This window comes from Arachis hypogaea, chromosome 6 (genome assembly GCF_003086295.3).
Source record: "Arachis hypogaea cultivar Tifrunner chromosome 6, arahy.Tifrunner.gnm2.J5K5, whole genome shotgun sequence".
Classification (NCBI taxonomy): Eukaryota; Viridiplantae; Streptophyta; class Magnoliopsida; order Fabales; family Fabaceae; genus Arachis; species Arachis hypogaea.
In genome coordinates, this window is record NC_092041.1 from 10081577 (window position 1) to 10109104 (window position 27528).

Consider the following 27528-nt stretch of genomic DNA (forward strand, 5'->3'; position numbering starts at 1 on the left):
TAGAATTTATTCCATTATCTTTACATTCTCTTTAGTTTTTTTTGTTGCAAATTTACTTTCTATTTACAAAGTTTTCTTTTCTTTATATTCTTTTATGTTTATGCATTGTATTTAAACTCAAAGTTATTTGATCATGTCAGAAGCATTTTATTGTTTATTTTAAATTTAAAAGTCACTTATTTTATTTTTTTTAGAATCTTTTTCATTCATTTTCTTTTCGGTCGTTTCAAATTTTACTTTTATATTTTAAGTTCTTTCTTTTATCAATCCAAAAACAGAATTTTTAGTGCACAACTCAAAATTGGTATTCGGAAAGGAGAGTAGATTTCGCTCCCAAATATTTAAATATCGAACTAATCCAGATTTACTAAAAATCAGTGTAACATTATTTTTATTATTATCGAATTTAATGTTATTACACTTTACAAAATCAAATACATCTTATTTGTTCCATACATTTTTATTGGGTGTAAACTCAATTTTTATGCACTTTGGTCCCGCTCGACGCACAGGTTAGCCTAGAAGCGATTCTAAAGAACTTATGCACTTTGGTCTCTGCTCTGTCTTGTGTAATTCTCCTAAAATCTTGAGAAAAAAATGGATGTTATCGAACTCATGAGCCAAGTGACTCTTTCTTCAAGCGATTTGCTGTATAAAAGGGGCAATTAACTATTAATTTTTGCTTATTATTCTGGGTTACACCAAATCTCACCCACAACATAGAACACACTAATACATGGCCGAGGAAAAACCTTTAACTGCAACTTGTACACTTGAAATCTCTTGTACCTTCTTCCACCATCAGTAAGAACGGGCCACCAGAAATTGCAGAGGAGTGTTTTCTAAGACTTACGCACCCATTAGAAATGAAATGAAATCTAAAGGTGCCTTTGGTTTGTATTTTAATTTTATATTTTTTATTTTTAATATTTTTTATTGTTTAGATTTTATAAAAAAAAATAAAATTTACTTTTTATTTTAATTTTTAATTTTTTATAAACTTTTAAAAATAAAAAAATAAAAAATAAAAATACAAATTAAATACATCAACAGTAAAAAAATTAAAAATAATAAAATTATATTTTTTATTTTTATTTTATTTTTTTTACAAAATTTTATATAAAAAATACCAAAAATCAAAATGTAAATCAAAAGCAACCTTAGCTCTTTTTTGAGAATTTACATACTTTTATTTAGTCTTGTATTAACTTATGTTAGTTTTATCATTTTTTTTAGGAAAAATTGAAAATTCAAAATTTTTATATAATTTAAATTAAATCTAAAAATAAAATCAAACAAATTAAAATTAAGCAATTTGAAGTTTGAACTGAAACGGTACTTCCTTGAAAATCGAAGCATGTCTAACAACTGTATTTAACATGTTTTTTGGGTGAGCCTCAGTTTAGGTTAGTTCATATTTTTAGTTGTTATGAATATTTAATTTAAAATTAATATATTTTTTAATTTATTTAAAGGATTGGACTTTTTATTTATGGGTTTATGATTAAATTTTCTCTCAACCTAATATGAAATATATAAATACTACTTATCAAATTATTGTAGCATTATTTGTGATAAAGTATAAAATGCACAAATAAAATTAAATGAGTCATTTTTAATGAGGTAAAGTGATTTTTTTTAATCTAATTTTATCTTATTTTTTTAAATTTTGATTTACTTCATTCTTTTCATTTTAGTATTTTGAATTTGTATATATCCTTGACTTAAGGTTAATTTGATCTTATTCCAAGATGTGATTTGATTATTGAAAATAAAAAAATAATGTGGCTGATACTATTGTTTGTGATTTTTAAAAAAAATTATTTACAAATTATGTGATTTGATTATTGAAAATAGAAAAATAATGTGATTGATACTATAGTTTGTGATTTTTTTAAAAATTTATTTACAAATTATATGAATCAGATTTAGAAATCTACATTCTTCGGAATATTCTTGTTCGGTAGATCCCATTTCTTCTCATATTGCAATTTCTTGTGTATTTAGATTTTTTTATTTCATAATAATATAAAAATAGTCTATTATAACAATTCTTTACACATTAAAATCAATTATTATATATTTATATATAAATATATATAATTTAATTTATTTTTAATGTATATTTTATATTTTAACATACATTTGTAATTTAATTTATTTTATGCTATATTAAAAATTAATCTGTGTATTAATTTTTTTAAACTAAAATATTCGTTTTTAAAATTATTAGAAACTAATTTAGATAATTATTTTTTCAGAAAATAAATTAAAATTGATTTATTTGTCAGAATAAAATTTTAAAAATATTTTTATATATTATTTTTTTTAAATTAAAATATCCACTTTTAAAATTTTAAAAACTGATTTCAAAATCTTTATATTCACTTATCTTATATCCATTACTCATCAATATTATAATTGGCACACAAATAAAAAAACTTACCCAATATTCACACACACACTCTCACACAAAACCCTAACAGGACAATTTTATTTGTATTTGTATTACTATTACTATTATTATTACTATAACGATAAAGATTACAATAGAGATAAAGATATAATTAAATATTATGAAAGAAAAAGTACAAGAGAAATTAAAGAACTCGAAATTTATTTATTGTTCACTTTATAACAAAATAAAAACTAATAAAAATACAAAAATTAATAAAAATATTTAGTTTTTGTTATCCAATTCATATTTTGAGCATTTTTTTTAGAAGAGTCGAATTAACATTTTATAATATGTGTTAGTTTACAATATAAAATGTGTTAGTTTACAATAACTATATTATAAATGAATTTATGTATCGCGATATACATGATAAAGTAGGTTGAATTAAATGAATTTTTTGAATGAACTCATATTATATATATAATATTTATCAATATGAAATTTTTTTCTTTATTACTCAACATTGCATCAGATAGAAAAAAAAAATTCATATTCACTCATCTCATATCTCATCAACATTATAGTTGGTTCTGCAAATGAAAAAAATTAATTAAAATTTATTTTATTAATATTTTTTTAAATTTAAATTATTTAAAAACTTTTAGTATATTTTTAGAGTGTAACATAATTTTATCGAAATAATCTTATTTTTTATGGAGATAATGGTATAAGGTTCCTAGACAAAAACAATAGTTTATCCATAACCAAAAACCAACAAAACCAATAGCAACAAATCAATACACATCTCTCAGAATCCATTTATATGCACATTCACCCCTTAGCTTATTGGCGTAACTTCCAAAAAAATACCATGATTATTCAATCTAATTTGAATCCTATACGACTTTAAAATATTGTGAAAGCAATTGTAAACTAAATTGAGCAAATAATTATTAGACTTGATGATACATATATATAAAAGATATGTATAGGTAGTGATGGAGTCGTAATCAAGCAATTATGTAGCAATATATGAAAACTCTACCTAAAATCATAACTACCTTATAACAACTGATACCCCTCTTAACCTTTTATTATTGCCTACAGTACCCATTATACCCTTATCATGTCATCTTATAGTCGATTTAAGTTATTATCATTAAGTTGTTTCATCTATCTCATCCATTTTATATATATATATATATATATATATATATATATATATATATATATATATATATATATATATATGAATATAAAATGAGTAAATTTGATTCTTTTATTTAGGCTTGTATTAACTCATGTTAGAATAAAAAGAATATATACCAATTTAAAAATAAAAAAATTAATTTTGATTTTAATTTAGTTAGAGTTTAATTTTAATTTGTTATTTTTGCTTTGTTTGGTTTAAATTTAAATTTAAATATTGTGAAATATAATTTTAAATTTTAAATATATAAAAGCATACTAAGACGTAATATCTAAAAATAATTATTTTGATTAAAGAATAAATTATGATAAATATCTAATTGTACCGTTTGCATTTGCATATATCCTTGATTTAAGGATAGTTCAAAAACAGAAAATAATGTGACAAATGCTATTATTTGTGGTTTTTTAAAGAATTTATTTAGAAGTCTCTTTACAAATTAGTATACTTTCCTTGAAAGCATCAACTTCACTTTGCTTCAATAATTAGGTGTCTGCCTTCTCCCAACAATTTTTACCACGTGAGAGTGATGAAAAAAATGATGAAATCTCTCTTCCAATGTTTCTTTGCATGCTGGGTGAGGTAAGTCATATTTTATTTTTTCATGGAGTAACACAAAACAACACCGTGAATTTCTCCTTTTTCTTTCTCTAAATTATTTTGTACTTAATTGCCAGGAAACCCCAAATACAAAGGTCTTATTTTGATAGTCTTTCAGTTGATATAATTACCGACATTTTTGTTAAACTTTCCGTAAAATCTGATCTTATTTGTAAATGTGTTTGTAAGTATTGGAACATATTGATTTCTGATCTAAATTTTGTCAAGTTACTTTTTACTTATACATCTTCTGCTGCCATAATCCGACGCTGGAATTCAAGAAACTTTCACCTTGTTGAATATGATCGAATTAAATGCCATAAAAGGGAAAACAATCCATTCTGCCTCAATTTATTTGAGGTCTTGAAACCCAATAGTAGTACCGGCATAAAACTTGATCCTAAATTTGAGATTCCTCTGCCTGATTCCAAATCAATCCAGGGTAGAAGAGTTTATGTGGATGTGCTTTCTTGTAATGGTCTTTTATACTTGAGTTGTTCAATGGATAGAGACATTTCACTTGTTTGCAACCCAATAACAGGTGAGTTCATAAGACTTCCAAAACAACCTCTAATCTTGACACCCTGCGAGTAAATATATCGGTGTTTTCGTTTTCACCCAAAAACAAACCAATATAAGGCAATGAGAATCTATATCTTTGAACATGATCATCGTATGGTTATTAAAATGCACACAGTTGGAACGTCAACATGGATAAACATTGAGGTAGATTACTCCAAGAATTTGAGATATGTGTTAAATCATTCTACTTATTTTAACGGGGCAATTCATTGGATTATTATAGATGTTGATGGAAATGCGTTGATTAGGACTTTCAATTTTGACACGGAGCAGTTACAATTCTTCTCTAACGCGCCTAAGGGTCAAGGTACAGGCGCCATGTTAGAATTCAGGGGTTTTCTTTGCTTTATGTATTTTAATGAGCTGCTTATCTCAATGTGGATGATGGAAAGATATGGAGATAAAAAATCTTGGACTCCCGTTTTTCAGTATTCTGTAAGTTCCGTTGTATTGTCTACTATGATCATGAAAATCAAGAGTTTAGGATTTGTGCGACTCCTTGGTATGATTTTAAGGTTCATGGTAAGTTTCAAATGGTTCACTTTGTTCCTACTCTTATTCCATTGAAAAATATTATCATCCGAGATAACGTGGAGGTGCATAATATTTACTCATTGAATAATACAAATTGAGTTCCACTGTTTTTTAGTTGAAGAAAAAAAATCTTTCATTTTAATTCTTTTTATTAATAGCAAATTTATGCTTAATTGTTTTAGATTCACATTATAATGTTGACATCTTATCTGGTTGCTTAATTATTGCCTCTAGCTAATCAATAGTGTTTGCAAAACTGTTAACAAAATTCCTTTTTTTAAATTACTATAATTTGAAATATAATTTAAATTAACTCAATTTAACTTGTAATTCTATTTTAATTTTACGGTGCAACTAGATATCTATCATAGTTCATAAAAATATTTTTTAATTAATCTTAATTAAATAATATTATTTAAATTAAAAAATTGATTAAAGACTGAAATTTAAAGAACAAATAACATTTTTGTTTGGAATTTTTCAATTGGGCCGGCCACCTCCATTTGGTCCAGTGATTTCAGAACGCTCTTCTTGTATGAATGGAAAAATATGTACATTATCATTCATGTTGTAAATTGAAGAATTATTTGAAGACCAAAGAAAAAAAAGGAATTATTTTTGTAGGTAAATATTACACCTTAGAAAAAGGTAATAGATGTTCCATTTACAATAATGCATAGTGGTTTCTTTTATGTAATTAAATTAAATGGGATCAAAGCATACAACATAAAATTCAATTTCAAGCAGCGTTTAAAAATACTTGGAACTGATGCTTGATTAGGTAAGTATGAAATAATTTTGTGGTGGTCATAGAAAATCTAGAAAATGTTGCTGTCTCTGCTTGGGTGCAGTAGTGGTAGAGTTGCCAGTAAGGTGCTGCACTAGAGCCATAAACTCTTGAGGCCTCACGTGAATCACTTTCGAAGACCTCAAATGCACTATCACCGGCTGCTTCTTCTTCTTCATCATCTTCTCTATCTTGTTCACTACTAGGCCTGCAGGCTTTGGACCCTGCAACTGCACCTCCCTTCTTCTTCCTTCTACACGTGATGTCTCCATGATCATATTCCCACTACTTTGAGAATTTGAAGAAATAAACTTGGCAGGGACATTGACATTGGTATTGGTATTTATATATGAGGAGAGTATAATATACTAGTAGCAGTAGTAGATATGTATGCTAGTCTGAATTTGTCTAATATGAATTAATTAACCAATAATAATATTTTATTGTATTGCCGTCCTCTGTTGAAATTTGCAGGCTGTCTCCTCTGACTCGGCATGCCTTCTCGCAATTCACAAATAGTTAGTCTCGGTCAAAGTCTCTTAATTCAATTGGCAAATAGTATTCATCATTAAGTCAAATTAATTAAAATTTAATATATATAATTAATTAAATTATGTTATTTTTATCAAAATTAGGCCAAACAAATTAATTTGACTAAAAGATGATGAATCAAATCTTAAACCAAACTAAATTAATATTATCTTTTATAAAAAATTACTGTAATATTTTTATTATAAAAAATGACTAAAATACTCTTATTATTATTATTATTATATATATATATATATATATATATATATATATATATATTTGAAAACATTAAATCCTAACCCTATAATAACGAAGAAATAAAGGGCTAGAATTTAAGATTTTTAAAATTAATATTATATAATAAAATATTTTAATTATTTTCTATAATAAAAATATTATAGTCATTTTTTATAAAAATATAATATTAATTTATATCAATTCAAGATTTGATTTACTATTTTTCGGTCAAATTAATTTGTCTGACCTAATTTTAATAAAAATAACACGGTTTAATTAATTATATGTATTAAATTTTAATTATTAAAAAATATTCTTAAAAAAAATATTTTAGACGTCTTTATCTAAATGACTCACTTTTTTTTTTCTCTTTGGCTAACAATTTAATCATGTTTCAATTTAGACAGAGTATTATAAAATAAAGTTCACCTGTTTATTATTAGATAAATAATTATAATTAGAATGTTTGACTTTTATATATTAATTTAATACTCACTGTATTATACTATTTGTTTTATTTGCAAAAGTAGTCCTAGTTTCCCGAAATGTTGACCTTTTACAAAGTCAATTACACTATAAAATATAAATATACACACAACACACAGTCACGCACACATTGACAAACGAGGTTGTTTAAACTAGTTGGTCTAGTTTACAAACCACCACCATGGACTATCTTGTTTAATTTGGTCAAGCCTCTCGTTATTTTGTTTAGGCACTATATATCAAAGCCTTTTTTTTTCTTTGGTCTTGATCCGCATTCAGTTCGTTTGATCCATGTATTTGGTTTATGATGAGGTACCGGTTCCCAACCTCTTCATAATTCTCATTCACATCATTAGAATTTTGGTGAGCTTTGGTTAAGGTTGTGAGAATTGTATTGATTATTGAACCGATCAAATGATTAGTTCGATAATTTAATGGTTTAACTAAGATCGAATTGTAGTAAAATGAGTTTAATTAAATATAAAATAAAATAATTAAAAATTTAATATAAAATTTTAAATAATTAAAATTAATGACTTTTAAATTAATAAAATTTAAAATTTCACATATTAATTTGTCTATAAATTATCATTAAAAATTTACAAATTCAAATATTAAAATTTATGATTATAAAAAATTAAAATGTATATTGATGGTTTATCAGTGGCTAAGAGAAGGAGGAGTTGAATCTTAACCCATTTTTCGCTTAATAACTCTTGCTGTCCTTTAAAACACTTGAGGAGATATTTCTTGTTTTTGTCTCGTGCCTAGTCAAGAGATTTTTTCGTTTTGTCTCGTGACCAGCTAGGAGATATTTTTCAGTTTTGTATCCTATGCAGTAGAATCAGAAATGGAGTAAAAGAGAGAGAAAATTACACCAAGATATATCCTGATTCAGCTGCTAAGTGCAATGCAGCCTACATACAGTCTCCATCACAACAATGATGGAATTTCACTATAATCGTCTTTGATTACAAACACCAATTTTTCCTAGAAACTACCATTTCTATCCGGGATAAGTCCAGAATCTAACCCCAATCCTAAACTTGACTTGGTCAACTACCAAGCTTTCAACTGCTAAGTGCTAACCCAACTTGTAAGGGAATTTTCACAGAATCATGATACACAACACATATGTACAAAGGACCTCTAAGGACATCTATGACTTTTTCTTTTAATTTTGTGCACTCTGCCTTTTTCTGCTCTATGGCTTTTTCTTATAAACCTCAATGTTTGCCTTTTTCCATGAGACTCAAGACAGACAAAATTAAACAGAAAATTACAAAATAGAAAATATTGAAGGAGAAGAACTTCTGTTAGCTTAGGTAGCTATAGGAACACTGTGCTTTCACTCTTTTCCTTTCTTCAAGCCCTGGCTGTTCTCCCTTATTTATAGAAGGGGAAGCCTCCACGATTGAAACTGTTAAATCAAACTAAACTTCTTCTTCTTCATGCAAAACCAGTTCGGCCAGAGAGAGAGGAGAGATAACCGAATGTAAAACCCAACATGCAATTACCTCTATTTCTTCCCTTGTCACCAAACTTCATCAATCCGAGTCATCCATCTTGACTTGCACTCCAAGAAGGATTCCTAGCCCTTAATGAGTTCTTGATGATGACAGCTTCATCTGCTCTAACTTCTGCATCCTCCATCACTAGCTACTGTATCTACCTCCTGTGGTGGTTAATCAAAAGCAGAGACAAGTCATGCTTCCAAGGATCTTCTTCCTCTGACCGAGTTGATCTTCTTCCTTTTTAGAGTATGGAGAGCCTAAGATTACTTCACTACATCTTGCCTTTTGTGGTAAAGATCTTAGCCACACCACACTTCAGATTTTTTTTTGATGCCATCATCACAATGGCTTTTACACTAGCTTCTTCTACTTTCTTTTGATAGCTCAAATTTTTTTTCCATAATTACTGTGAAGTGACCGAAGCTAGAGGAGAGAAGAGAGAGAAGAGAAAAAACTTTCAATGTGATTTGAATGAAGAAATTAAAATGAATTAATTTTGCTTCTTTCTTGCTTAATGCCGTGGATCAACATTCAATGCCATCAAATCAATTTTTCTTTCTCTTTCATAGTTCCAAGGTCTGCATTAACTCCGCTTAATAAAAATTTGAATTCCACCAAAAAGTAAAAGTGGGATCCATTGAAGCATGCATCATTAAAGGAAATGGATTTTATCAAGTTAAATGAGTAAAGAAAATATTGTGCCCCATTTCCTTTCTTGATTTCAGACCAAACACCAAGTTGGGCTTCAAGTTGGTTTTCTTGGCCCAACAAGCACAACAATTCAGCCACAATTCATATAACAATTTTGCACAAGGCTGAATGTATTTTTTACACAATTTGGGCTTTAATTTTGCTTCTATGCCCAATATACATAACCTGTAAAGTAACAAAATTATCAATTCAATAAGTATGAATTAAAATACAGATTGAAAATTTTGTAATTAAATATATTAATAATGTTTGTTCATCATCAAATTAATTTAGAGTTTTCCAAACTCATTAATCTCTCCCTTGATGACAAACATTATTAAAAATTGAAATGGAAAGAAATCAAAGATTAAAGTACTCCCTTTGAAGATTAGGATTCCTTCCCTTTTTCAATTATTACATGGCTCCCCCTTAATATATGCCATTTTACCAAGGGAAACATTACTTGTAACAATTTTTATCAAGTCTGAGGCAACTATGTTATTCTACATATGGGATTTGAGATGTTGAATGGTTTGATTTATGAGTAGAAGTAGAGTGATAAACAAAACTAATTTGTTACCATATAAATGATTTTTTGCTCAATAACAATAAAAAATATTTTGAGTACATAGTATATAAATAGAGAAAATCATTTGATAATTCCAAAAAAAACTGCTGCCAAAATATTTAATTAAATGCATAACATTTTTCAGCCATCATATCAGAGCAAAATAATTATTAGTTTATAGCAAGGAAAACATTTTTAATCAAACATAATCATATCAGAGCATAAACAAAAACTATCCAGCATTCATTCATATATCAGAGCATTAAAGGGATTATCAAAAAATAACTATGTTCCAAATTTCAGCAACCATTTCAAAAAAAACAGATCATAATAATTGGAACAAGGAATTGGTGCACAGGGATTATCATGAATCACAAAAGATTTCGGCCCCTGTTTTTTCAACTTTTCAATTTTTCAGCTTTCCTCCCCCTTTTGTCATCAAAGGGGAACCTGCAAAAGAGAGACAATGGAACACACATAAATATAACCAAAGCCAAAATATCTAAGAGTTCAACAAAATAACAGAAGTCTAGAGTATCCAAATAGCTATCAGAGTACCAAAATAAACCAAAGATAACCAGAGTTTAACAAGAGACAAATGAGTTAATCATCAGAAAGATTATATTCAGATCCAGATTCATCATCCTTATCGGCAGCTCCCATCTCTTCTTCAAAATTCTAAAGCATCAGACCCACTCTTTCTTGGCACTTTGTCCAAACTTTTTCATTTTCGTATGCTTGCTTACGAGCGGCCTTGTAAGATTGCACCATCAGTTTGGACATGTTAGAAAACTCAGTGAGGACTTCCTTGATCGATTCTGCCACCTTGGACGGCTCTCAAGATCACTGTCAGAGGGCATTGACCGTTTTCCTTTGGTGCCTTTCATAGTACCTGAAACTCCTCCTTCCTTAATTGATGAAACTTTATTCTCCACTTCTTCATTATGTATATCAACATTGAAATGTTCGAAGATGCAGGTAAGGAATATGCCATAAGGAAGGTTAGCCTTTTTGGTGCTTCTAACACATTCCCACATATGCCTTATCATGAGATATGCAAAGGAAATAGGAGATGAAGTAATAACAGCAAAAAGTACCAAGGTATTGGAAACAGTTACTCTATTGAATGAGCCACTCTGTGGAGTCAGAATGTGAGTGATGATTATGTGCAACAATGCTCTTTCTGAGCCGAGAGCTTTGTGAGTTAAAACAGTGCCATCCAAAGCCGAAAAGTTCTCGCAGGTTTGATTCAAAGCAATCTGGAGAGTGACCCCCACTTGTGAGTCCCATTTTTCTGACATATAAGCTGCTGGCCCTTCATCAACATAACCCAGGGTAGCACTTATTGTTTCTCTGTTCAGTGTCATATAAACTCGCTTCACATAGGAATGAATTGCTCCATCAATCAACCTCATGTTTGCATAAAACTCTCGAACCAAAGCTGGGTATACAGGTTTTTGGATATTGAATAGGGGAGTCCACTTCATATTCTCAAAAAGAGTGAGGAAGTTGATTCCTTTGGTAGCAAGAGAATCCAGGTTCACTATGTAAGAAGCACATAAGTGATGTTTCTTCAACACATCTTTGTGAAACTCATAAGATGCACAAGAGTTGAACCTTCCTGGGTCAAAATGAGAATGACCTTTGTTGTATTTGTTCTTGAAATCCAGGGATTTCAGATTAGGGGGTTCCTTTGTGTTACGTAACATGTAACCTTTTGCCTTCTGAGAGCAACGGCCAGGAGTTGCTTTCTTAGGTGGAGAATGAGGTAGAGATGTGTGAGACTCATCTTCTTCTTCAACCGCGGGTTCCTTCCTCTTGCGCGATGATGTTTTCTGGGCTATGACCTTTCTTCGCATGGCTTCGGTGGATTGAGAGGGTGGAGATGGGGAGGATGTTGAGTGAATATGGATGTGAGTGTGAGTTTGAGGGGTGGAAGAAAATGGAGATTTTTTTGTGAGAGGGATTTGGTCACTTCTTCTTGAAGTAACTTTCTTTTTCATGATATGAAGAATGGAGAATGGGAAGGGAAGATGAAGAGAGAGGCCGAATAGAGTGGTGAGAGGAGGAAGGTTATGGAAGCATTTAATGCTGAGTGGAGAGAGAATTGAGGGAGTTATTACTCATTAAGAGACGCGGTTATTAACCAAGGAAGGATTTTAAAATTAAAAACTGAAAGTTTAGCTCCTAGAATCAAGGGATGAGGGAAGGATAAAAATTTGATTTGACAACAACTCCTTCCTACAAGATTTGACAAGACAACTTCCCAAAAGTATGATTAATGGAATTGAGGAACTCAAAAAACGGATCAGAGTAAGGTCAAGGAGGTTTGGTGGGGCCCAAGAAAATTAACATCAGTTCAGTCTCCCCCTGTACCAATTCCTGTTCATCACTTCCTAAAATTTGTCTCCTGCTTTCCTACGAGACAAAACCAAACAGAATAAAAAATTTCACAAATTATCAACAAAATTTAATTCTATCATTCCCAAACTATTTCTTAGAGAGCAGAATCTGTCTTTACACAAGGTTTAGTGAAAATGTCTGCAAGTTGTTCTTCGGATTTAACAAATTGAATATCAATAGTACCTTTTTGCACATGTTCTCTAATAAAATGATATTTGATTTCAATGTGCTTGGTTCTTGAGTGCAGAACAGGATTTTTAGAGATGTTTATAGCACTCATATTGTCACAGAACAAGGGTATACTATTGATTTTTAATTTGTAATCCTCCAATTGAGTTTTCAACCAAATTAATTGTGAACAACATGCAGATACAGAAATATATTCAGCTTTGCCTGTGGATAGAGCTACTGTGGCTTATTTTTTGCTTGACTACATGTTAAGTGAGCTTCCAAGGAAGCAACACATGCCCGATGTGCTCCTTCTATCCACCCTATCTCCTGCATAATCTGCATCACAAAACCTACTACACAAAAATCATCAGATTTTGGATACCATAAGCCATAATCGCTAGGGGTGTGCAAAAAAACTGGTTTCACTGAACTGAATTGAAACTAAACTAAAACTGTTTTAAATAAACCAGTTTTTTTAAATAAAAAACTGAACTGAAACCATAGTTTTTATGAAAAACCAGTTTATTAAAAACCAGTTTTTATGGTTCAGTTTAGTTTTAAACCAAATTAAAACTGGTTTTATTTAAATTCCAAAATTAATTTTACATACTCTTTCTTTCTCTTTCTCCCTTCACTCTCTCTCTCTCTTTCTCTCTCTCTCTCTCTCTCTCTCTCTCTCTCCTCTCCCTCTCTCTCCTTTCCCCCTCTCCCTCTCCCTCTCCCTTCCTTCCCCTCTCTCTCTCCTCTCCCTCCTCTCTTTCTCCCACTCCTCTCTCTCTCTCTCACCCCCTTCCTCTTTCTCCCTCTCCTTCTCTCTCTCTCTCTCTCTCTCTCTCTCTCTCTCTCTCCCCCCTCTACCTCTCCTTCCTCTTCCTTCTTCTCTCTCTCCCCTTTTTTTTCTCTCTCTCTCTCCCTCCCCTCTTTCTTTCTCTCTCTCTCTTCTTCTCCTCTTTCTCCCCCTCCTCTCTCCCTTCTCTCTCTCTCTCTCTTCCCTTTCTTTCTTCTCTCCCTTCTTTATCTCTCTCTCTCTCTTTCTCTCTCTCTCTCCCCCTCCTATTTGTCTCCCTCTTTTTCTCTCTCTTCCTCTCCTTCTCTCTCTCTCTCCCTTCTATCTCTCTCTCTCTCTCTCTCTCTCTCTCTCTCTCTCCTTTTCCCCCTCTCCCTTTCCCTTCCTTCCCTTCTCTCTTTCTCTCTCTCTCTCTCTCTCTTCTCTCCCTCCTCTCTCTCCCCTCCCCTCTTTCTTCTCTCTCTCTCTTTCTCCTTACTCTTTCTCCCTCTCCCTCCATTCCCCCCTCTCCCTCCCCCTCCCCTTCCTTATTCTCTCTCTTCCTCTCTCTCTCTCTCCCTTTTTTTCTCTCCTTCCTCTCTCTATCTCTCCTCCTCCCCTCTTTCTTCCTCTCTCTCTCTCCTTCTCCTCTTTCTCCCCCTTATCTCTCTCTCTCTCTCTTTTTTCTATCGCTCTCTCTCTCTCTCTTTTCTTTTCTCCCCTCTCCCTCTCTCTCCCCCTCCCATCCCCCTTCTCTCTCTCCCTCCCTTCCCCTTCTCTCTCTCTCTTCCTCTTTTTCCTCTTTCCCCTTTTGTTTCTCTCCTCTCTGCCCTCTCTCCACCTCCCCTCTCTCATCCTCTTTCTCTCTCTCATTTTTCTCTTTTTTCTTTCTCTTTCCTATTCTTCTCTCTCTCCTTCCCTTATTTCTCTCTCCTTTTCTCTCTTTCTCATTCCCTTCTTTCTCTATCCATTTCTCTCTCTTTTTTCTCCTTATTCTCTTTCTCTCATTTCTTTCTCTCTTTTTTTTCTCTCTCATCCTTTTCTCACTTTATATCCCTCTTCTCTTTCTCTTTTTCTTTTCTCCAAAATAAGAGAGAGAAGGAGGAGAGAGAGGAGGAGGAAGAGGAGAGGAAGAGAGAGAAGAAAAGGGAAAAAAGAGCACAAGAAAAGAGAGAAGGAGGAAGAGAGAGAGAGAAAAATTGAGAGAGATGGAGAGAAGGAGAGAGAGAGAGAGAAAGAGAGAGAGAGGGATAAGGGAGAGAGAAAAATGAGAGAAAGGGATAGAGAGGGAGAAAAGGAGAGCGAAAGAAAGGGAGGGGAAGAAAGAGGGGCAGGGGAGAGAGAGAGGAGTGAGAGAGAGATGGAGATAGGGAGAGAGAGGGGAAGAGAGAGAAAAGGAAAAGGTGGAGAGAGAGTGAGGAAGACAAAGAGAGGGAGGGGGAGAAAGAAGGGGAGCAAGAGAGAAGAGGAAGAGAGAGGAGGGAGAGAGAGAGGGAGCAAAGAAGAGAAAGAGAGGAAGAGGGGAAGGAGAGAGAAAGAGAGAAAGAGAGAGAGAGTGTGTGAAGGGAGAAAGAGAAAGAAAGTATGTAAAATTAATTTTGGAGAAGGAGAGAGGGAGAGAGGACGGAAAGAGAGGGAGAGAAAGAGAGAGAGAGGGGGAAGAGAGAGATGGGAGAGGAAAGGAGAGAGAGAGAGGAAGAGGGATAGGGGAGAGAGAGAATGAGAGAAAGGGATAGAGAGGGAGAAAAGGGAGAGAGAAAGAGAGAGGGAGAGAGAGAGAGGAAGACAAAGAGAGGGGAGGGGAGAAAGCGGGGAAGGGGAGAGAGAGGGAAAAGGAAAATAGAGAGGAGGAAGAGAGAGAAAGGAGGGGGAGAAAGGGAGAGAAGAAGATAGAGAAAGAAAGAGAGAAAGGAGAGAGAGGGAGATGAGAAGAGAGAGAAAAAAGAGAGAAAGGAGAGAGAGGGGAGAAGGAGAGAGTGAGGGAAGAAGAGAGAGAGAGAGCAAAAGAGGAAAAGGAGAGAGAGAGTGGAAGAGAGAGAGAGATAGAGAGAGGAAGAGAGAGGGAGAGAGAAAGAGAGAGAGAGAGAGAGGGAGGGAGAGAAAGAGAGGGATGAGGGAGGGAGGGAGAGAGAGAAAGGGAGAGGAGAGAGAGAGAGTGAGAAGGGAGAGAGAGAGAGTGGGGAGAGAGAGGGGAGAGAGAGGGAAAGAAAGAAGGAGAGTGTGAAAACTAGTTTTAGCCTATAAACCAGTTTAAACTGATTTTTTTTAATTAAAACCAGTTTTATTTTTATGAACTGGTTTAAACTGGTGCACTGTATTATAAACTGGTTTAGAACCAGTTTCATATGTGACAAAGCAGTTTGGTTCAGTTTTTAAACCATTTAAAATGGTTTAGTGCAGTTTCAGTTCAGTTTATAGAAAAACTGAACCATGCACACCCCTAATAATCGCTAGTTCCCTTAATGTATCTAATGATGCGTTTAACGGCCGAAAGATGGAATTCTTTTGGGTGAGATTGAAATCTTGAACATACACTCACACTTTGAACAATATCCGGTCTAGAGGAGGTAAGATACATGAGTGAACCTATCATTCCTCTATACCGTGTTTTATCCACATCTTTGCCATCATCATCCTTTTCAATTTTAGTGTTTGGATGCATTGGTGTTCCCATTGGTTTGGAACTTTCTAGGCCGAATTTCTTTATTAATTCTTTAGCATACTTTCCTTGGTGAATAAAAGTGCCTCTAGGAGTTTGTTTAATTTGGAGGCTAAGAAAGAATGTTAGCTCTCCCATTAAACTCATTTCAAACTCACTAGTCATGAGTTTTCCAAACTCTTCACACAAGGATTCATTGGCCGACCCAAATACAATGTCATCCACATAAACTTGAACTAGGAGAATATCATCATTAGATGCTTTAATAAATAAAGTAGTATCGGTGGTACTCCTTTGAAAGTGATATTCCAATAAGAAGGCACTAAGCCTTTCATACCAAACTCTTGGAGCTTGCCTAAGATCATAAAGGGCCTTTGAGAGTTTGAAAATATGATTTGAAAATTCTTTATTTTCAAAACCGAGGGATTGTGCCACATACACTTCTCTATCAATAAAGCCATTAAGAAAAGCACATTTGACATCCATTTGGAACATTTTAAAACCCTTATGGGCATCATAGGCAAGAAGCAACCTAATTGCTTCCATTCTTGCTATCGGAGCAAAAGACTCATCAAAATCTATACCCTCTTCTTGATCGTAACCTTGGGCCACTAATCTAGCCTTATTACGAACAACTTTTCCATCCTCACCTAGTTTATTTTTGAAAACCCACTTAGTACCCGTTACCTTCTTACCATTCGGATGAGGTACTAGTGTCTAAACCTCATTTTTGTCAAATTGAGCCAGCTCATCTTGCATGGCTATGACCCAAGAAGGATCTTCAAGAGCTTGCTTCACATTATTAGGCTTCATTTGTGGCAAGAGAGCAAAGTTGCTTGGTTCGGTTTGCTTTTTGGTTGAAGATCTTGTTGTTACACCTTGTGAGGGATCACCCATGATAAAGTCATGAGGATAACCCCTCATAGACTTCCATTCTCTTGGTTTTCGGAGAGATGTTGAGCTTTGATGAGTTTCAGTGGGTTGTTCTATTCCAGATTCTCTTATTGGCTCAGGAGACAAAACAGAAATATCTCCTCCATTCTGATGAGATAAAATTGGACGGATAAATTCTTTATTTTGGGCAGACTTGGGATTTTCTTCACTGGCCTTTTTGTTGACAGCATCTTCACAATCTGTATCATCTTCTATCACAGTACTGAAAATTGAATTAGTATCACAAAAAGAAACGTGTATGAATTCCTCTATGGTTCTATGTTCTTTGAGGTAAATTCTATAAGCCTTGCTAGTGGTGGAGTATCCAACAAACATTTCCTCATAGGATTTTGGATCAAATTTACCAAGGTTTTCTTTATTGTTAAGTGCAAGGCATTTGCATCAAAAAATATGGAAATACTTAAGATTAGGAGGGGTTCCTTTTCATAGCTCATAAAGGATTTTCTTTAACCCTTTTCTAATGATAGTCCTATTCAAAATGTAACAAGTTGTATTCACAGCTTCAGCCCATAAAAATTTTGGAACCTCATTTTCACATAGCATAGCCTTCGTCATCTCTTGAAGGCTTCGATTCCTTCTCTCAACCACCCCATTTTGTTGAGGGGTTCTAGGACATGAAAAGTTATGAGCAATTCCAAAATCATCACAGAATTTTTCAAAGTCTTGGTTTTCAAATTTTTTTCCGTGATCACTTCTCAAATGGGCAATTTTTAAATCTTTTTCATTTTGAATTCTTTTGCAAAGGGTTGAGAAAGCATGAAAAGCATCATTTTTATGAGTAAGAAAAAGTACCCAACCGAATCTAGAGTAATCATCCACCACCACCAAATCATAGTGTTTTCCTCCTAAACTTTGAATTCTTGTTGGACCAAAAAGATCAATGTGTAACCATCTCTAATGGCCTCTTGGTTGAAATTCCATCTTTTGTTTTAAAGGAGGATTTTACTTGTTTGCCCAATTGGCAAGCATCACAAGTAAGATCCTTATCAAATTTAATATTTGGAATTCCTCTAACCAAATTTTTCTCGACTAGCTTAGAAATTTGGTACATGCTAGCATGACCCAATTTCTTATGCCATAGCCATTTTTCATATTCAAGAGAGGTTAAACATGTCACTTTTTGATCTTTCAAATTCTCAAGAGTCAATCCATACACATTATTGCACCTTTTAACCTCAAACAAAATATCCCTAGATTTTTCACAAATAACTAAGCACACAAACTTTCTAAAAATAACTTCATATCCTATATCACACAATTAGCTAATACTTAGTAAATTATGTTTCAAACCATCAACAAGAAGAACATCAGTTATAAAAGATGAGAAGCTTTTACCAACTTTTCCAATGGCCACTATTTTTTCTTTACCATCATCACCGAAAGTGACAAACCCTTTATCATACTCATCAAGTTTTATGAAGAAGGTTGCCTTTCCGGTCATATGCCTAGAGCATCCGCTGTCCATGTACCACATTTGTCCTTCCGCTTGGATGCTAGGCACACGTACAAAATAAGCTCAAGTGACCTTAGGTATCTAAATCTTCTTGGATCCTTTCACATTAAACCATCTCCTATGTCCCAAACTATTGTAGTCAAAAACAACTTTGTAAACTTTGTCACCAATCATTCTTTCACCAAAGAAACATTGAATGGGAAAGTGGCCATTTCGGTTGCATAGTCTACAAAATCTTGGAGTTGCTGTTTTGCTAAAACTTGTTGGGTTTTGAAACCTTGTATCATTAGAAGATGAAGCCATGTTTTCAAAATAAGGTTTTTTAACAGATTTGAAACTCTTGTGAAACCCCAAGCCAGCTTTATCATAGAGAGGTTTTTGACCAGCCAAGATTTGATTTAAATTTTCAGAACTTTGAGTGAACTTGGCTAAGTCATCTTCAAGTTTTTTGACCTTTTTAAGCAACTCTTCATTTTCTTTAAAACAGTTTACGTATGCAACAACAGAATGATCACTTTCACAGCTTCTAAGTTGAGCTTTTAACTACTTGTTTTCTTCAACAAGTTCAACAGCAATTTCAGCCTCCCTTAGTTTATCTTTAAGAAAACCATTTTCATCTTTAAGAATGGTGATTTGTTGTTCAAGATCTTGGTTATCAAGCAAGAAACATCTAATTTTTTCAGAAAGGTGGTCTATCATAAGATGAAGATATTCAGTGTCAGGGTTATGAAAGACTACCTGTTCAACGTGATCTGCCATGAGACATGGTTGGGACTTGGTCTCTGATTCTTCATCATCGTCTGAGTCATTTTCCAAGTCCTCCTAAGAAGCCATCAGTCCATTTTTCATTCCTTTCTTTGGCTTCTCCTCCTTCTTCAACTTAGGGCAATCAGATTTGAAATGCTCAGTCTTTGCTAAAATCTTTCTTTTATTTTCTTGAACTGCTTCCCTTGCCTCTTTTCTTGAGGTTCACCATTTTCCTGAATTTTTTGGCAAATAACATAAATTCATTTTCAAAGGAATTATCACTGGATTCATCATCTAGGGGGTTAGTAACAGATGTAAAAGCAATTCCTTTCTTTATGATTAATGCCTTAGTTTCCCACTCTTTTGTGAGACATCTTAAAACTCTCCTCACAAGCACAGAATCAGGATACGTAATTCCCATAGCATCCAAGCCAACAATGATAATGTTGAATCTTTCAAATATTTCATCTATTGATTCTCCTTCCTTCATTGAGAACATTTCATATTCTTTGTTCAGCATGTCTATCTTGGTCTTCTTCACTATGGTGGTTCCTTCATGAGTGATTTGAAGTTTGTCCCAGATTTCCTTTGCCGTTGTGCATCGTGATACCCGTTGGTATTCCTCGAAGCTGATAGCACAGTTGAGCAAGTTAACAGCCTTGGCATTGAGCTCCACCTTCTTTCTATCGTTTTCGGTCCAACTTGCTTCGGGTTTAAGAGAGACTACTCCTTCAGCACTTGTGGTGGTTGGAAATTGAGGACTCTCCAGGATAATTCTTCCAGAGTCTGTAGTCCACTACTTGTACAAAAATCTTCATTCTCTCCTTTCAATAGGTGTAGTTTTTCCCATTGAAAAGAGGAGGTTTGTTGCTTGACTGTCCTTCTGTCAGGTTGTAGGACAACAGATTCGAGCCATTGTTTTCTGTCATATGGATCTTTTCTCCAAGCTGCAAAGCTTGATCTCTTTGAGACCAAGCTCTGAAACCAATTGATGGTTTATCAGTGGTTAAGAGAAAGGGGGGTTGAATCTTAGCCCTTTTTCGCTTAGTAACTCTTGCTGTCCTTTAGAACACTTGAGGAGATATTTCTTATTTTTGTCTCGTGCCTAGTCAATAGACTTTTTTGTTTTGTCTCGTGACTAGCTAGGAGATATTTTTCAATTTTGTCTCCTATGCAGCAGAATCAGAAATGGAGTAGAAGAGAGAGAAAATTACACCAAGATATATCCTGGTTCAGCTGCTAAGTGCAATGCATCCAACATCCAGTCTCCATCACAACAATGATAAAATTTCACTATAACCATCTTTGATTACAAACACCATCTTTCCCTAGGAACTACCCTTCATATCCGGGATAAGTCCAGAATCTAACCCCAATCCTGAACTTGACTTGGTCAACTACCAAGCTTTCAACTGCTAAGTGCTAACCCAACTTGCAAGGGGATTCCCACAGAATCATGATACACAACACAGATGTACAAAGGACCTCTAAGGACATCTATGGCTTTTTCTTTTAATTTTGTGCGCTCTACCTTTTTCTGCTCTATGGCTTTTTCTTACAAACCTCACTGTTTGCCTTTTTCCATGAGACTCAAGACAGACAAAATTAAACAGAAAATTACAAAATATAAAATATTGAAGGAGAAGAACTTCTGTTAGCTTAGGTAGTTATAGGAATATTGTGCTTTCACTCTTTTCCTTTCTTCAAGCCCTGGCTATTCTCCCTTATTTATAGAAGGGGAAGCCGCCACGGTTGAAACTGTTGAACCAAGCTAAACTTCTTCTTCTTCATGCAAAACTGATTCGGCCAGAGAGAGAGAGAGGAGAGATAACCGAATATAAAACCCAATATGCAATTACCTCTGTGTCTTCCCTTCTCACCAAGCTTCATCAATCCGAGCTATCCATCTTGACTTGCACTCCAAGAAGGATTTCTAGCCCTTGATGAGTTCTTGATGATGACAGCTTCATCTGCTCTAACTTCTGCATCCTCCATCACGTAGCTACTGTAGCTACCTCCTGTGGTGGTTGATCAAAAGCAGAGACAAGCCATGCCTCCAAGGATCTTCTTCCTCTGACCGAGTTGATCTTCTTCCTTTTTAGGGTATGGAGAGCTTAAGATTATTTCACCACATCTTACTTTTTCTGGTAAAGATCTTAGCCACACCACACTTCAGATTTTCTTTTTCTTGATGACATAATCACAATGGCTTTAACACTAGCTTCTTCCACTTTCTTTTGATAGCTCAAAATTACTTCCATAGTTGATGTGAAGTGACCGAAGGTAGAGGAGAGAAGAGAGGGAAGGGAGAAAACTTTCAATGTGATTTGAATGAAGAAATTAAAATGAATTAATTTTGCTTCTCTCTTGCTTAGTGCTGTGGATCAGCATTCAATGTCATCAAATCAATTTCTATTTCTCTTTCATGGTTCCAAGGTCTGCATTAACTCCACTTAATGAAAATTTGAATTCCACCAAAAAATAAAAGTGGGATCCGTTGAAGCATGCGGCATTAAAGGAAATGAATTTTATCAAGTTAAATGAGTAAATAAAATATTGTGCCCCATTTCCTTTTCTTGATTTCGGACCAAACACCAAGTTAGGCTTCAAGTTGGTTTTCTTGGCCCAACAAACACAACAATTCATATAACAATTTTGCACAAGATTAAATGTATTTTTTGCACAATTTGGGCTTTAGTTTTGCTTCTATGCCCAATATACATAATCTGTAAAGCAACAAAATTATCAATTCAATAAGCATGAATTAAAATACAGATTGACAATTTTGTAATTAAATATATTAATAATATTTGTTCATCATCAAATTAATTTAGAGTTTTCTAAACTCATCGTATATAATTAACAAATACATTATGTTTCACTACTAAAAAAACAAACTAGTTTTAGACACTATTTGCGCAAATTTCTAATTACTGAATCCAAATTTATACAAATTACATACCGTCAATAACTAAGTATTGATTATTGAACACAAATTTACACAAAATTTCTATTCATATCAACAACTCAACGATACATAAAGCCTCAAGATACAAATTTAACAATTAACAATTATATACATAACACAAACTCAAAAGTCATAATTAATAATTATCATCAACAATTAACAAAATTATTTTAAAAAATTAACTTAGAAAAAAAATTATCAAGAATAAGATTAATTAACAAAAATAATTAACTCAAAAAAGTATAGATTAATCATAATTAATTTCATAAAAAAAATTAGAATTGAAGAAGCAATGAAAGAGTGCTTACGGAAAAAGAAAAGATGGCCGAACAACAAAGACGTTTGTAAGAAGATGATGTCGAACAATTAAATGGAAGTGACGGCGAAAAAGACAAGTGAGCAACAACATTTGCGTTTCGGGTGAGACACATCAAAATTAGAGATAGAGAGAGCACAAACTTAAAGAGGGAGAAGCCGAGCAGAGACGTGAGCCATAACGATTGGGCATAACAATGACAATAACAATACAAATTACATGAAATAGTCATGTACTCAACTCATTAATCTAATGACTTTAAATAATGATTAACAATAGTAATAGTAAGGGCATAAATTAAACCATGTAAGATATAATAACTCGAATTTTTGAAATTATTTATGACATATTTTATTAGTTTGACTAAGTTATTTAGGAATTATTTTAATTAGACATAATTAAATTAATTTTATAATTATTTGAATTTCATTTAATTAGGATTCTTGTGTATAATTTCGTATTAATGAAATATTTTGTATAATTAAAATTAGAATTTCAGTAATTTATAAATAGTAAAAAGTTATATAATTTAAATTGAGTAAGGAATGGTTTGAATTTTAAATTTTTATTTTATAAAAAACATGATTTTTTGTGACTTAAAAGAAAATAAACAACTAGGAAAAAAAATAAATAAAAAATTGCTTAAGAAAGACAGTCTCGCTGAATACTACTCTCAAACTCTTTCCAAGGCAATGAAAGCTCTACTTGCGAGAAAGAGTCCTCATTGCAGTCTTTGCCATGTCTGCTACTGTATTTGTATCTTTCAAAATCAACCGAAGATCAGCATGCCATTTCCAAGACATGATATCTCGAATTTTTAACACCAAGGATCAATAAACCCAGAGCAATAGTGTAAATTATCTTTTTTATAGCTGGCTTTTACTATAAAAAAACGATTAATTTAATTGTTACTATTCTAAAAAATAATTGTTTAAATTTGTTAGTATGTAAATAAATTAAATTTTATGTGTCCCCAAAATAATTTTTGGTATCATAATTAAATTCTAAATTATTATTTTTAAATCTAAAAATTTTGTAAAATTTTTATACTATTAGTATGCATTTTTCCGACCCCTAAAACTAGCAACACACACTAATTATACTCTCAGTCTCACTAAGAACGCATTCTTTTCCTCTTCACCATCACCATGACTTACTCCGAGTGACACTCGTCCCTTACTCCCTCAACCACTCTTCTTCACTCCTCACCACTCATTCTTCCATATATAATTCCTTCTTGCTTCTTCTGGGTCATCAAGAACACACAAAATAGAGAAAGAAAATAAAGGAGGGAGAGCTTAAGAGAGGAAGGCAGAGCGTGAGAAAGAGGGAGGGCGACCGGTGGGGCCTGGGAACGCTGCCGCGACATCGTAGTTGTTGTCAAGAGTGAAAGGAGACGCCACTGGAGCTGCTGCTGTTGTGGGTATCGTCATTTCTGAATATTGATTCACTCCACCATGACTGAACCCTATCTCTCTCAATCCAACAGAACTTGTGGCGCTGCTATAAGGATCACCGCTGGAGAAGACAAGCTATTGTTGCTACTCCAGTTTTGCATCGGAGCTACTGTTACTGCCACTGCCGGAGGTGATTAGCGTTGCTGTTGTTCCAAAATGATGCTGCTGCCGCTGTCCCGATTGCACTGGGTGTTGCCACTGCTGCAAATTCAAAACAAAAGAGGGTTTAGTTTCGGAGTTCGACTAATTGAGGTAGGGGGTTCATTTTGAAATTAAGAGTTTTGAAATTAAGAATGCCAAAAAGTTTACTGAATAATTATAAATGATTTATAAATGCTATGCATGACCAATTAATGAGAATTGATAAAGTTGAAAATTGTTAGTAAATGTGAGTATGTTTGAGTATGCTAAAAGTGAGTTTTGGTAGGATTGCTAGTGCTGTAAAGAATTGGGTGATTAGATGAGTTATATGTATATTTGTAAATTATGATTCTGTTATTGATGATGATATGGTCATAGTTGATGCTAGTTGTATTATGATGTATGATGGTTCATTATGGATTGGTAAATTATTGTGTGCTTGAATGATGATGATTGATGATTTATTATGTGTATGATTGATGTTGAGCTCCTATGGAAAGAAATTATGTTTTTGATAGTGTAGAAAAGTACATGTTCAACTAAGTATATGTGCACTTGTGAAAAGGGTGAATTGATAAGTATGAACTCCTAGGATTGTGCTAAACACTTTGGCAACTTTGATTAGTCAAAAGAAAGTTGGAATTGTGGTTTTAGAGAAATTTTAGGCTTGAATATAGAATTTGGTATGAAGGGTTGTTAAATCATTCAATGCAGAATTTTCTACAAAATTGGCAGCAAATTAAAATAAAAACTGGGAGTAATCTAGACATGATTTTTGATCTAAATTATTTTTAGGTCAAACTTCAAGAAGTCAAAATTTTTCTATAAAAATTTCAGGAAATTTGATCAAGTGGTTTGGAAGATGTGAATTTTTTAAATTTGGTGGTTGCTGCAGAATTTTCTGGTTTTCTGGTTCTGCAGTATCACCTTCTAGCTACTATAACTTTTGACTTATTTGGCATTTTGAGTTGCTTTTAATAGGGTTTTAAAGATCTGTAAGTCTACTTTAATTGAGTACAAAGTTCATATCCATATCTATTTTGTAGAGTTAGTTATGTCTCTTTGAAGCGAGAATATTTGCAGAAAACTCATAATCAACTACTAAAAATAGAATAGCACTTTCAATTGACATTTAATTAGCTATGAATCTGAAATTTGTTTGTTCTAGAACTTAGTAGTGTTGAGCGTATCCTCACCAAAATTTAGAAGTAATGGATTAGAATTGAATTTATTACAGATTTATCAAATACAGAGCTGCTTGCTGTATTTTTTTTTTGAATTCTCTTTAGTGCATCAGCAGATTTTATTAAGTTGGCTATCGGATTCAATTCTAATCCAAACGTGGTAAAACTTGATTTAGACCAAAGGATATATCCAAATTTGGCAAAATGTAAGAGCTTAGTTAAATAAAGGTGTGTAGGTTATCCCTAGGACACATTTAAAGCTAAGCGGTGATGTGGAGGTACGCCTAGTTTTACGGTGATGGGGAGGTACTTTTAAGTTTCTTGGTGATGCGGAGGTATGCCTAGCTGTAAGGTGAAGTGGAGGCTTAATGAAAAGGAAAGAAAGTGAGAATTAAAGAATGGAAAGGATACTTAGAGGGAAAAAAAAGGGAAGTAAAGAATGAAATAAATAATTGAGAATTATATGTTAAACGGGCCTTGCGCCAAACTGTTAATGCGAAAGTGTCCGCCTAACTGATAGCATGAGATTGCTAATGCGGGAATGTTCACCTAACTGATAGTATTATTTCTTACTGTAATACACATTAAAATGCTATTATGATGAAGCCTAACTGACACGGATAACCGTGATGCCAAGGTATCAAACTAACACAGTAAAGGAACCATATTTGGAGTTCACTCCGAGTAACGTCGAGTTACAGGTAGACAACCGATGCATGAGCTCATGGTCTGTGCTAGGGACAGGCATGCATAATATTGTTTGCACATTTGTATTTGATTGTGGTTGTTTACTTTGTTTATTTGTGCTTGTGCTGTTGTCTTGGTGACTTGCTTGTATGCTTGGTTGGACATTTTACTTGTGTTGTGGACTTAATAATGTTGTGGGGGCTGATATTTGTGGTTTGGGTTAAGTATATTATTTGCGATGCTGGCTTACTTAGATATTCGGATAATTAAGAAATGTTGTTTAAGGATGAGGAATTGATAATGTGACTGTGACTTTATTTAACGTGATTTAAAGAAAGAGCTTTAAATAGCTTTAGGTAAGACTTAGGAAAGATTATAAGGGTTTAACAAAGAAAACTGTATTTGTGATATGAGTTAGCTATTTGTATTTTATTTTGTATGTTTACGGCATTCACTTTTCCTACTGAAAACATGCTAGGACGACGTTCTCACCCCCTACAAATCTTTTGTTTCAGCGACAGGTTCAGAAAACCCTTGACAAAGAGCCACGACTGGTCCACAGAGTTTTATATATGTAATTCGTATTTTCTAGATTTTGGTTTAATGTTAGATCTTTATTTCTTCCCTCGTCATTTATTGTTCAGGAAATTTCAGAGGGATAGGACTTGTATTTGAGAATCCTGAATTAAAGTGATTAAGAGTAAACTTCTCGTTTTCTTAATTAAAGTTTCGATTTGTATTTGCAAAGGCTCGATATTAAATAAAGATAGCATAAAATAAAAAAGGTTTAGAGGTAAGTAACACCTTAGCTTTTAATACAGTTATGAGGTACTAAAAGTTACAATGTTACATAAGATCATACTTTAATGTAAATAGTAATGGTGCGTGCCAATCGAATAACCATGTAGAATTGTAAGAATATATGTACTCTTAGCCTTAAAAAATTTGTAATATAATAATAGTAATAATAATATTGAAAATAATATTAATAATAGTAATAATATTGGTGATAATACACTACAAAGAAATTGCTGAATACCGTGAATTTAGTGTCGAATGTTAGTGTCGGGTTTACTGACGAATTTACCAGCGAATTTGATTTTTTGACGCTAAATACGACGATAATAATTGAAGGAAAAGAACGAAAAATTGGCGTGATCTTTACCGTCGGAATTACCACCACCGGTAAAGTTTAGTTAATGGAACGACGCGTTTTGGTCACATGTAATACATTACTGTTGAATTTATCCGCTGGTAAATTCGATGGTAATTTTGTCCTAAATTAAAATCGCACCCTATCTCCCCTCATTTTGAAAGACAAACTCTTTCTAAACCTCTCCTCTCTCTCTTTCTATCTCTGCATCTCTCGTTTCCAAACCACGCCTCCGACAACCCCTTCTGTCAGCGCCGACACCACCAACAACCTCCAAAGGATCTCCTCTTCAGTCTCACTCTTCACAATGCCGAAACACCCTACTCTCACTC

At 33.2% G+C, this 27528-nt stretch overlaps 1 long non-coding RNA gene across 1 annotated transcript; it reads left to right on the forward strand.

Annotated features, from left to right (window-relative positions):
• The first annotated feature begins 23656 nt into the window (after positions 1-23656).
• LOC112695924 (uncharacterized) lies at positions 23657-26764 on the forward strand. The gene is made up of 2 exons (XR_003150617.3): positions 23657-24283; positions 26559-26764. It is a non-coding gene; the product is annotated as an uncharacterized lncRNA (long non-coding RNA).
• Positions 26765-27528: the final 764 nt, after the last annotated feature.